The 13,615-nt window shown below is 44.4% G+C and overlaps 1 long non-coding RNA gene across 1 annotated transcript in view; it reads left to right on the top strand.

The window, feature by feature from the left end:
- Positions 1–13,200, top strand: part of LOC147710578 (uncharacterized) — a 38,927-nt gene extending 25,727 nt beyond the window's left edge. The window contains exon 2 of the long non-coding RNA XR_015295866.1: positions 9,118–13,200. This is a non-coding gene — a long non-coding RNA (uncharacterized LOC147710578). The remainder of the gene's footprint in view (positions 1–9,117) is intronic.
- The last annotated feature ends 415 nt before the right edge of the window (positions 13,201–13,615 follow it).

Raw genomic sequence — 13,615 nt, 5'->3', positions numbered from 1 at the left:
TCCCAGGAATGCTGGCGACACTGCGCCAAACTTGTGGATCCCAGGTGCCCTGGCAACACTGTGCCAAACTTGAGGATCCCAGCGCCACCGGCACTGAGGCACCTAGATGACTAGACATTATAGAAGTAACATTTTGGCATTATGGCTTCTTTGCAGTAGTTCAAATTTGCGATCCCCATTTGTATGCACCCTGTACACATCTTGTGCAGTGCTCACCCAGGGTAGGTATTTCACCAGGACGCCGCTCCACAGATTGCACTGCTGTAAAGCACCTTGGTGACTGCCATGGCCGACTCCTCTGAAGCAGGGTGGGAGCCAGGGGGAGTGGGGTCAGTTTCAGTCCTGTTACTGGCAGGGCTGTACCTAGATGTTTCCGTTAGAAAGGATGGGCACGTGTTTGAGAGGTGAATACAATTCCATCCAGGACTTTTGGCTTAAATAGACAAGCTATTCACTATGGATAGGAGGACAGTGGGGTTGAAGATGCTGATAGGCCACAAAAGGCAAGGAGACAGGTCTCAACCTGAGGCCTAGGATGCACAGAAAATGGGTCTCTACATGCCCTGAAAAGATATGAAGGCAGTATTCTTAGTGGTACTAAAAACAAGCAAAGTCAATGATTTTGGAGGTTGGTGGATTCAGTGTTGCACAAAGACTGGTGAAGGCTCGTGTTATCGAGAACAATGCTGTATATGAGATGTTTTATTTTTGAGTACCTTTACCGAGGTAAACATGTTTAGTGATGGGATGGGAGTTGAGCAGGGAGAAGAGTTTTTACATGAGTGACATTTTTAGCACAAGCCTTGCATAACCCTAATCTCTTCTAGCACATTGCTCACAAACGCGTGCTTATGCGCAAACACTCTCTTCTCTAAGATTCACTAATATGTCATGAACTCTGCGAACAACTGGTTTAACGCCACATCGGCTAAAGTATGCATAACTAGTAGGGGTGCAGCTAATGGAATCATTTTAATACTATTTAAAAAGGCTACAGACCCAAAATGTTGTTTTTCACTTAGTGTTAACACTAGCGAACGTTACACTGACTTTAGAGATCCCAAGTTGTGCTTTCACCACCACTTCCAGCAAAGGATATCCCATAAAACACTGTGGGGCAGATTTACAATAACTGGCACATCTCTGCATATTAGAGAGATGCGCCAGTTATTTGCACCACGGAAAAGTAGCCTTGCGCCACCATGGATGCCCTGCATTTACAATGTGGCGCACCGTGACGCAAGGATGGTAAGATGCTCACACTTCTTCTGGCGTAAAGGCAGAGCATTGCTGGAGTCGTGTCGCAAGCACGACACAACTCCAGCAATAGTTAAGAATGCCTATTCCTAACATGCTGCGCCACTCCTTACGTCTGCGTAAGGCTTTGACGCAGTGGCGTGGTAATAGTGACCCAGTGAAATCTTGTAGATTTCACTGCATCATTTTTATGAGGCTTTCCTAAGTAGGAAGTCATTACCCTAATCTACACAGACATACCTTTGGAAAAGCTCAGTCACTGCCCTAGCTTACACATACAAAAGTCGAGAAACCTCTTCAACTGCAATAAGCACAAAACAAAGGACCAGCCTAACCTACTTATATAAAGGTCGAGTCAACAACAGAAACCATCATTACAAAAACTAGTCAGCACCCTAACTTAAGTAGATAAAAATCAAGTTTCTGCACTAAACTACCTACAAAGAGGCTAGATATCCAACTTTACCTAGATACACAAAAGTTTAGTCAATACATTAACATGTATGGATGAAATTTCAATCAAAGACCTAAACTCCCTAGAAAAAAGGACAGTCAATGTCGTAGTCTACCTAAGCAAACGTTAAGTCACTACCCTAACCGACATCAAAAAAGCTGAGGCATCACCCTAATCTACCTATACAGAAAACACCTTCTCGGTGGTACCCCTCTTTACAAAAGGCACATCACCTCCCCATCCTAAGTAGACAAAGTTCAGACAATGCCCTAATCTACCCAGAAAAAATACACCTCACTTCTCAGTAGTACTCCCCTTTACTAAAAACCCATCACCTCACTGTTCTACCTAAACAAAGCCCAGGGACCACCCTAATCTACTCACACAAAGTGCCCCTCACTTCCCCATGGTACCCCTCTTTATAAAAAACCCTTCACCTCCCTATCCTACCTAAACAAATCGCAGGGATCGCCCTAATCTATCTAAAAATAATATACCTCACTTCCCGGCGGTACCTCTCTGTAAACAAACCCCATCACCTCCCCATCCTACGTAGTCAAAGCCCAGGCTTTGGAAAAATCAAGTCACTGCTGAACGTCCCTAACGATAGCCCAGTCACCACCCTTACTTACCAAGACAAAAGACACATCACTGCCCTAACTGATGTAGATAAAAGCCCATTATCATGGGCTACTATAACTTAATGGCTGAGTTTAGTAAAATAATTTATGTTATGTTATGTTAAGGGAGATTTATATAGCGCACATACACCAAAGATCTCTTGGCGCTGAGTTAGTCAACCACAGTTATCTAAATCCACACCTAGCTATAAGCTTGAGTAAAGACTAGAGCCATGTTTTCATCATTTTTCTAAAACACATGTAGTTTGCTACTTGTCTGAATTCGTTGGGCATAGAGTTCCGGAGATGAGCTCCTAGCGTGGAGAACCGTGACCCTCCCATCCTTTTGCGTCTTGATCTCAGGACCACCAGGAAGTTCATTTACGCAGATCTAATATTGCGTTTTGGAGAATATCTGTGGATCCTTGTTGATAAGTATTTAGGACTTTTGCGTGGATTGCTTTGAAAATAATGCATCCCGTTATAAACATGGAGAGCTACGCCATCGGTAGCCAATGAAGCTCCTTCATCAGCGGCTTTGTGTGGCAGTGTCTTGGTTGTTGAAAGATAATTCTAGACGCTTGATTTTGTGGTTTTGGTTAGCAGGAAGACCCAAGTAAAGGGCATTCGCATTATCAATTGTGGACAAAATCAGGGCGATGAGGATTTGAGTGCTAGCTTCTTTGGTGAAGAATGTTCTAATTTTTCTGAACTTAATGAGTTGGAGAAAACAGGAGGACATAACTGTGCTTATCTGGGGTTTCATGGATAGGTCCACATCAATTTAAATGACAAGACATTTTACTGTGCTCTCGGGATTAGGTTGTGTATGTAACCTTGTTGTCCAGTAGGCAGGAGTCAAATAGTTTAATGTATTATTGGAGATAACAATCTCTGTTTTGTTAGAATTAAGTTTTAACTGGTTGCTGTTCATCCAGTCTCTGATGAACAGCATGGTATTCTGGAAGAACTCCTGGAAGTCAGATGTCTCATCAGTTGTACACATCAACTGCATATCGTCTGCATAATTATAGATTGTTACCTTCATTTGTTGTAAGGTGTATATCAGAGGACGAATGTAGAGGTTGAAAAGAAGGGGGAAAAGGGAGGACCCCTTGGGTACCCCACAGTTCGTACTGACTATAGCAGAACTATAAGGTGAGAGGCAGACGGATTGGGTTCGATCTTTTAGAAAGGATTTCATCAAATTTAAAGCAGTTCCCCTGAGACCTGCAGCAGCAGTTCGATTCACTAAGATCCCATGGTCAACAGTATTGAATGCTGCAGACAGATCCAATAGGACCAGTGCCTGTGTGCATCCCTCATCAGCCCTGCCTTTTAGGTCCTCCATCACAGAATGGATGACTGATTCTGTGGAGAGAGAGAGGGCCTAAAACCTGCCTGGCGGGGATCAAGAAAACCGGTCTCTTCTAGAAAGGACCAAAGATGTTTAGCTACATGCGCCTCTAGAACTTTCGCAGGAGAGAGACGGGTCTGTAACTGTCTTAATCGCTGAGTGTTCTCGCCAGGCTTTTTTGAAGCGGGATGATCACTGCTTCTTTAAAGGCTAGTGGGACATCTCCTTGCATAAGGGATAGGCTCAATAGGGAAAGAATACTTTCTGGAAAGGAGGTAAGAATAAACTTTTATATATGTAGGGGCATACATCTTTAGGAGAATGTGATTTTACTTTGTTTTAATAATTCTGCAAACCGTTCCTTATTAATGCAGGGGAAGGTAGAAATAGTAGTAGGGTTACTGTTTTCTTATATGTTTTGCATGTCCTGTAGGCTGGGGAGAATGGATTCTTGTATTTTCTTTATTTTGTCTAGAAAGGAGAAATTAAGATCATCCCACAATTTCTGTGAAGGAATGATAGGAGGTATTACTCGCTCGGGTTAGATAGATCCCTCACTTTATAAAACAAGAGAAGTTATTGGTAGTTGGTCCATGCATCAAATGCTATGGCCTGGCAGGGCGCGGCATGTCCCCCGTTCCACACTGGGAGAACTGGCTCTCATTCAGATGGGTTTAGAGGGTCCTGGCATTTACAGTGACAGAAAACGGCTAGTAACCCTACGCAGGGGTGTAGATATCAGGAGGGCTGCAGGTGCAATGGCACCCTGCGTCAGGGATAATAGAGGTCCACCTTGTCCCAAATGTAGCAGTTTTTTTATTTCAAAATCAGTGGGGTAAAAATCGCCTTTTTTCTTGCTTGCATTAGGTCCTATGGAATCTTTGCTATGCCAGTGGTTCCACAGACACACATACTGTGTCATTATTTTCCGTGCTGGAGAAACAGTACTTGTGGACAGCTAAACGCGTTTATGCCAGTGGCAAGCCCTTGGGACTAAATAAATCACCTGTGTAGTTATTTCCATTACTGCAGCCGCGCCACACACGTGTGTGAAGATGGAAACAGTAAAACGTAGCTTTACTGTTGCGGGCTTCCTCCAGGTATACAAGCATTCATATTATTAAATTACCTGAATATTCCTTTCACAAAGTTGCCTCCCAGCTAAAAACAGAACCATGGAAAGGGAGGACTCACTAAACAGGACGGCCCGCCGTGTTGTTAGGCTTCTCCTGTTTTACTTACCAGTAATGCTGCCATACACCCGGTTTTTCTGCATTGCTTTTGCATTTCTGAGAAGGGTTTTAATTGAGAGGTTCCATGCAGTGGGGCCCGAGGTCCTTCGCACGCAGCCATGTTTACCACAGAGCAGCTTACTGCGGCTGCGCCGTCTCCAGGCAGAGTACAGCGCTTGCAGCATTCTAGGCGCACGAGTGCAACATTCCATAGGAAGCCCCAACATTCTAAGCTGAGGAGTGCAATGATGAGCCCGCAGAAAGACCAGGCAAACCCCGGCTCCTTTCCTTACAAACACGAACAACAAGCAGCGTCCCCCGTACGGCTACCAGTGAGGAGAAGAAAACAGAGAAGGGCTTGCCTTAAGAACACTGTGGGGCATATTATCAAGGGGGTTTATCTCCGCTTTTTTGGCTTTAAAAGCCAAGACAGCGAAGATAAAATGATCTCCCTATTACCTAGCTGTCGCTAACACCAGTTAGCGACAGCTAGTAGGAGATAGCGACCATCTCGGGCCCCACTTTGCATGTCAGTGATATTTATCACTAATGACATGCAAAGTGGGCGTGCCAAGATGTTAGCGACTGGAAACAGTCGCTAACATCGCTATCTCCTATTACCAACTTTTGGAGATATTCGCGCTAAGCGCGAATATCTCCAAAAGCTAACACCTGCCCCATAGCAGTTCTTAGCCATGTTATCCAATGGGAGGTGGATAACATGGCTAAGAGCATTAGCTCGGTAATGCATGAATATCGCTGACTTTTCAGCGATATTCATGCATTTCGGCCGATTTTTATCGCTTAGGAGATAAACCTTGATAATAGCAAGGTTCCTAAGCGATAAAAATCGCCGCAGCTCGGCGATAAAAATATCCCCGCTAAACCAACATAGTGATAATTTGTAAGTTGTTGGAAATATGCCCCACAATCACTATCCAACACTACCGCACCCCCAACACCGCGAAATACTGTGTTAACCAAATACCAATATATACTGCAAAAGAGTGCGAGACAAACAGTCCAAGTACAGAATAATGAAACTAAATGACTGACACAAAAATAGCAGATGAGCAGGGAGGGCTATGTAAACAGGAAAGAAGGACAACAAGGACTTCCTAACCTCTGGGGGACTAAACGAGGACTATTCAAAGAAGGATGGTTTGATACCACATGGTCAGTGCACCTGGGGGACACAACGGAAAACATATTTGCAAAATAAGCTGTTGTAGCCTGAGGTTGTTACAACGCATCCTCTCCTTAGTTACTCAGTTCACAGCTTCTCAGCCAGAGTGTGTGATGTTAAGGAATGTTGGTGAGTGCCTGTGCTGTGAGAGTGTCAGTTCGAGAGAGTGGGCGGAGCAGTAGGGATGCTGCTTCTGGTGGGGTATTTACCATCTAACTTATAACCTGTTACCTAACTACAACTTCTTCAATAAACATGTAACTTATATTCTATGCAACTGGCTACGAGACACCTTCAATTGTAACATAAGCATTCTTACAAAGGAAGCCCACAATGTCTGTCCAATTAAATTCTGTAAATCTGACGCCAACATTTGGGTGGAGCCAAAGCCCTTGCCCTGGTTATGAGTGCCCACAGGTTTTTCAGGTAAATTTTGACTTGAAATATTCGGTCAGCTCCAGATGTTTACCAGCGCTAACACCATTCAAAACAAATAACTATACAGAGAGGAGCATTGGGTCAGCACACTTCAGCCATTTGTTGCTTGGGTGAGCATCATTCACCTTATGCTGGTAGAAAAATATCATTCTCATCAACCAAGAGAAGAATTTCTTCTTCACTGGCTTGGAGCTATTTCATTGGTGATCGTGTGCACCTGTAGTGCTTCCAGTTTAATGTGTGGACTCTGAATGCCCGTGCATTTCAAAGGAACGGCATTGTGTTAGTTTATTGATGTTTCCTTCGCTGATTAATCCGTCCTGTCAAGTACCACACATTAGGGGTTAGACTAACGCATTTCAGCGCTGTGTTTGTTTCTCCGCACTAGCATGCATTAGTCATCAGTTTAAGGCTCCCTAGAACATCCCGGACGCTGGTACTATAGTGCTGGGAGTATACTGTGCTGGAGTCTATTGTTTTAATTTTAACAATCATTGGTCACTACTGGGGAAGGATTTTCAACAAAATGAGAGTTGAGGCACCACAGCGACTGTCCCAATCATGAATGAAAGAGGTGGGGCAGAGCCCGGGTCTCAGTGTAGCACGTGGTTCTTTGCCTATGTGCCTCTTAAATAAACCTGGCAGTGAGTGTGTCCACATGAATCGGGGAGCAGCGCCTTGCCTGTATTGTTGTTTCCCAGAAAAGTGCCTGCCCCCCAGTCTGTGATCTCTCAGGTGGGATTGGCCCAGACACCTGAGCACATCTCAGGCAGCAGTCAGATGCTTACTTTTCCTTGTCTCACACCGACCCTCCAACACCACAGTGAGAGAAGTGCCCTTGATCCACAGCGCGAGCGGCGATCATCGAGAAGGTTGCGCTCACTGCCAGGCAGGATTTTTTTAAGTCTTCTGACTGGCCCGGCCCCCAAAGCCTAGTGTACCTGCATCCAGAAACCCTTACCCTCCAGTTCAGACATGCACATGTATTCGGGGACAAGGGTCCAGGGCCGGGTCATCATCATGTACTCTGACAACACTTGTAGATGGGCGCTTTCTTCACCAAGGGACATGACAGTCGCTCTGCTCCAAATCAACCAACGTGCAATATAATGCAACATACTGAGCCCATGGAGAGTCTCTGCCAGCCCAGAGTCAGCGTGCCGCTGCCAGCAGGCTAGCATCACAGGCCACAGTTTCACATCATCAGGGCAGAAGAGTGTTATGCCTGAGCACATTTCCACCAGGATGCCGGTCATCGATTTTTGCCCTATGCAGCAGTCTGGGTGAGTCCCTCGGAGAGAGCCTGCATCTGTCTGCCAACTTGCAGCAGTGTGATACCAGTAGCAAGGCAACATTTAGCAGACCACCTGGCAGTGCTTGTGCCAGCAGTGGTAAGTGACCAGTTGTTGTACATTGTTCTGTGTTCTTTTTTCTCATCCCATCCCAACCCTACACCCCCTTTTGATTCCTGCCTTGGTGATTGATGGGGACCGATGACCGTTGGGTATTGTGTCAATGCGGCTCCTTTTTCTTGATGCACTTATTCATTTCCTCAATGAATTGATCATTTGCCATACTATTTTGTGAGGTGTTATGACACCAGGCCAGATCATGATGCAGTAGCTGTGTCAAGTGGCTCAGCAAGGATATAATCCGAAAGGGGCTAGGCCAACCCTGGTCTCACAGACCTTACACAGGAGTGCCAGAAAAGAAGTTGAAGCTACTTATGTTGCCTTGGTATTAGAAGGCAGGGACTTCAGTGATATATTAAACACAATTTCTTCCTTTAGCAAAGACAAAAGCATTGCTTATAAATTTCATGTGTGTCAAGCTGGTCTATGTAGAAGCCCCAAAATCTTTTGTTAAGTGAAGTCAAGTCAAATAATCTTTATTCCGCTGGTATGCCATAAAAGAGGCATGAACACATAACTGTCCCACTGACAATATATTTATATTTATAGTAACCATTTTTAAAAGTTTGTCTTAAGTTAGTTCTGTGAATCGGGCCCAGGATTTTTCTCAGTTTAGTAGTGGTAAAGTTAGGACTCCTAACTTTAGGACTCCTAAATGCCTTCTGTGAATACCAAAATGCTTAAAGTTAGGATTTTTCTCAGTTTAGGATTAGTAAAGTTAGGAGTCTTAACTTTAGGACTCCTAAATGACCACTGTGAATACCGAAATGTGTTTACTCGTCTCCTCATTTTGATAGGTCCAGTGAGTGTCCTTTGTGTTAATACTCTCAGCATCTTCATTTTGTGTTTAGACCTATAACACGAGAATCACATACTTTTATTTGCTACAAACAAGCCCAAAATATTGCCAGGATAGTTACCAACCCTCCCAGATTTTAAACTGATTTTAAATTGCCCCGTTAACTAGTAAACTATTCATTATAGGTAGCTATGCTCTTCTTGGTGATTTGTTAATGTAGCACATACAAATTTACTGAGTAACCTATAAGGTGTTTTTTTGTCATGGATCTGGTAATGTTTACACTGTTTGCTAAGTCATAATGAGGGCAGAATAACAATGAAAGCAGTCATTGATCCTCACTTTTTTTGTCTTTCATAAAGGTATCTGGAGTGGAGGCACACATGATACAGCCACAAATTCATGCCACAGAGCATTAGCAACAGATGGTGAAGAAATAAGCCGTAAGAGGTTTCCCACTGATTTCCTGCCAAAACCTCAGGTTGCATAGCAGAGGTCAATTATGAAGAGCGCTGCCATCTCCAACGAGGATTACAGCAGCCTTTGTCCAGACCAGCAGGACAGAAGTGACACGCGACGCTGCAACCATATTGTCCTCTCCAGACTGAAGTCCTTTGTGCGTCTCCCATGGATGGACACCTTCCAGCGTCACAACGACCTCGAGTATGGACAATGTGATGTGGAAAATCGAGTAATGGAGTCCAAAAGCTCTTACAGCAAGACAGTAGTGGCTCTTGTGGTCTTAGCCTCCATTACCCTGATGGTCCTGCTGCTTCTTTGGAACTATAAATGCATCATGATCGATAAAGTATGTGAGGGGAACAGCGATTTGCTTACTCCTGTATTCACGGAAGACTCAACTTCGACAAATATCTAGGCACACTCATGACGCTACAGATGGTCTCGAAGGATGGTTTCCATCGATAAGTAAAGTCAAAGTAGCGTTATAACAGCTCCACGCAGAGAATTTATTGCCCTTCCCAGTGAATGTCAACAGACTGTGTGCGATGAAAAGTGCGCTTTAACTAAGTTTGCTGATTGCGCTTATGTGCTCAGTCAGTAGTGGAAGGTGAAACTCTTAGTTGAGAACTGTGTGATATAAAATTCCTCTACATTCCATTTGGTAAAGTTCTCGGAAATCCATAGTGTTCCGGTCTAGACTCCGACATGCCTAGCACCCTTTCTTATCCGTCAGCCTTCAACATTTGGATTCAGACCGCCTGCTTGACCTAGCGAACTCTCCTATCCAAAACCTGCATTCAATTGGGGTGAAGGCTCAGATGCAGGGATGCTTCAGATGCAGGGATGCTTCAGATGCAGTGATGCTCTGGCATCGGATAGGGGTAAAAGAGACATTTGAAACATGCTCTACCTACCAACACTGCCTATGAACACTTGGGTTTTTTGTTTATTTGTTTATGTTTCAGTGGAACTGTACTAGTTTGTCTTTTCAGTACTTTCATCTGCATTGGATACATGTCTAGGTTATATGTCATGCTCCTGAAAAGAGGTATGCATAAGGCAAGTGCAGCTAGGCGTTCAACGCCTGTATTCTACTTTACGATTTACAAAAGGGGGTGGTGATGAACAGAGTGTCTGAATTGAGCAGACCACTCTTACCCAGTCCAAAGATCAGGGCTTGATCCATCACCGTTATTTATCTCACTGCCCCATCCCAGCTCAGAACCTGGCTATATGCAAATCAGTCTGTCCCTGGCCCAGTGCATCATGGGAACAGGGCAGACTAAACTACCAAGCCAATTCTTTACCAGAAAGGAGCCAAGCTACCGGGGACCGGTTTCTGGCATTTCAGCCTCTTCGGCCCGGCTTGCTTGAATCCTGATGGAGCAGTGAGAAAGGGACTCATGTCTGAGTATACCCTGCCACACCTATAGTGGCCAAAATCGATTTACAAAAGGGGGTGGTGATGAACAGAGTGTCTGAATTGAGCAGACCACTCTTACCCAGTCCAAAGATCAGGGCTTGATCCATCACCGTTATTTATCTCACTGCCCCATCCCAGCTCAGAACCTGGCTATATGCAAATCAGTCTGTCCCTGGCCCAGTGCATCATGGGAACAGGGCAGACTAAACTACCAAGCCAATTCTTTACCAGAAAGGAGCCAAGCTACCGGGGACCGGTTTCTGGCATTTCAGCCTCTTCGGCCCGGCTTGCTTGAATCCTGATGGAGCAGTGAGAAAGGGACTCATGTCTGAGTACTTTACAGCAAAATATACGAAGAAGAAAGTCAAAAAATGAACAGCACCTGGACTTAGAGGTGCGTCTACAGAAGCTGTGTGTATGCTTAGCAGGTTGCAGCTGTAATGTGCATAATGTAATTATGAAATGATGCGAAATGTTACATGACGAAGACAACAATATGCGTTGTCTTGTATGCTTGCTTCTTTAATAAATGTACTTGGAGCAAATGCTCTTTTCCCCAAAAATATATTTATTTATTTGGAATTTGAAATGTTTCCATTTTATAATAATTAACCTCTAGGTTAGGAAATGATGCACATGGGCCAATGAACGTGCTCTCTAGGATGCTGTAGCCATGCTGATTACTTTTCTGATATGAAGTTCCACGGTAGTGCAATGAATACTAAAGGCTAAAGACCCGGCTACACCTCTGACCTTAGTTTACTGACGTTACAGACAGACCTTCACTTACACTGGTTTTCTATTTCAAGGAAGCCTGTTTCCCACTTTGCTAGTCCTGCACGTGCCTCCTCTACAGGGCACTGACTTCCGGCTCCTTTCTTTAACAGGAAGTGCTCTAGGGCATGCTTCTCTAACGAGTAGCTCATGAGCTACTGGTAGCTCTCCAGCTACCTAAAAGTAGCTCTCCTGGGGGCAGTCCAGTTTACTACATTTTAAGCTTTTGCTTGGCTGAATTAATATCTGTATTCCAAAACTGAAATGTGTTCATCTGAGACAAAAAAGTGTATATCGTTTAAGCATGTTTGCAGAAAATTGTTTGATTTTCCAAAATATATATGATGCTAACATTTAACAGATAAATCATGCGAAACTGGGGGAAATCTATTATTTATGTTATTACTTTTGTACCAGGGGTTGCTGCTATGGCTGCTATCTATTACCTGATAAAGGTATTCCGAACTGACAAAACCTTTTTATGTTGCTTTGGCAACCCTGTCTGATATGATGCATTGAAGTGATCATTGCTGGCAGCCCTGTGCTGAGGTGGCCACTGCCAGTAATCTTGCATAGGGTGGCCACAAGTGTAATATTGGCTCGTGCGGTCTTTATTACAACACTACATACCTTAGCAGCTCTCGAAGATTTTTATTGGGCATGAGTAGCTCTTATTACAGAAAACGTTGGAGACCCCTGCTTTAGAGTGTTCACTTGGGAGTCTGGATGTCCTCCGGGTCTGACCGCCTACAAGGTTTGCATTCAGTGTATGTGTCACTGCTGCCCTCCTAAATTGAATCTCGAGAACCCCAAAAATGCCCCAGCTTCACTGAAGGATGACGGCACAGATCCGTGTGAAGCTTTCGTCTTGTAGAATGCGTTCTGTGATGTTGCACATGTAACTACAAGAAAGGTCCCAAATGAATGTGCAGCAAAAGTTCTGACAATAGGCATTGGTACACTGAATAGACTTCCTCGAGCTTCAGCAAAGCACAGTTAGGAGACCAGGTGGAGGTCAGTGGTGCAAGCTTCCTTCCCTCGCACACCAATCACAGCATGGGCATCAGCCGTGCAAGGCTTCTTCCCTCTCAGAACAGGTGAAGATTGCCCATCACCAGTGTAGCTGCCCTCCCTCACAGATTTGGTGCAGCTCACCATAAGCAGTGCTAGAGTACCTCCCTGACATCAGCAGTTCAAGTGCCCCTCCTTCCTAGAGTAGTCACAACATGGGCATCACCCTCACAAACACCCTTCACACAGATAGGTACTATATGGACATTAGCAGAGTAAGTTGCCCTCCCTCACAGATTTGGTGCAGCAATGCTAGAAGGCCTCCATGATGCCAGCAGTTCAAGTGTCCCTCCTTCCCAGAGTCATCACAACATGGGCATCACCCGCGCAAACATCCTTGATACAGACCGGTACTATATGGACATTAGCAGTGTAACTTTCCCTCTCTGACACAACGGGTACCACATCGGCAGTGCAAGGTGCCCTCCCTCACAGAATGAGCGCAGCACACCATACCCAGTGCTAGAATGACGCCAGTTGCAGATGACCAAATAGGCAAACTAGGCCCCGGCCTATGGACCCCACTCCTTTTTGGGGCCTAGCGAAAACGGATCAAAATAATATTGATTTTATCTTCAAAGAAAATCACAAACAAGCTTTCCTAAATTGTTTCCAAAAGATTGAGATGCCTTCTGTAACCCAACTGGCTTGCAAAGTTACCAATTTTTGCCCGCAGGTTACCTATACTGTACTCTGTATATAAAACTATTTTCTTTAATAAAATCATTTGAAATAAAAAAAATAAAAAAATGGATCATCTCAAAGAAATGAAAACTTTGCTTAAAAGACTCGATATAGAAAATACTGTATTAATGTAATGTAGTGGTTTATAAAAATTGTTGGTTGATAAAATTAAAAACGTATTAGAAGATTATTAGCGGGGGCGGGGGGCGGAAATTTCGACTGCCCAGGGGGTTTAATTCGGCACTGAATGCCTGCATGATGCCAGCAGTTTAAGCGTCCAACCTTCCCAAAAGGGTCGTCATACTGTAGGCATCTGCAGTGCAAACATCCCTCACACAAACAGATGGATATAGAGGTGTAACATGCCCTCTCTCAAGGAACGGCTCCAGCATCACCAGTTTGAAAAGTAGAGTCCGACTTCAGCAGTGGAAGCGCCATTGCCACTA

Source organism: Lissotriton vulgaris, chromosome 5 (assembly GCF_964263255.1).
Source record: "Lissotriton vulgaris chromosome 5, aLisVul1.2, whole genome shotgun sequence".
In the NCBI taxonomy this organism is placed as follows: Eukaryota; Metazoa; Chordata; class Amphibia; order Caudata; family Salamandridae; genus Lissotriton; species Lissotriton vulgaris.
The sequence above is the reverse complement of the archived record's forward strand: the minus strand, read 5'-3'. Positions and strand labels throughout refer to the sequence as shown.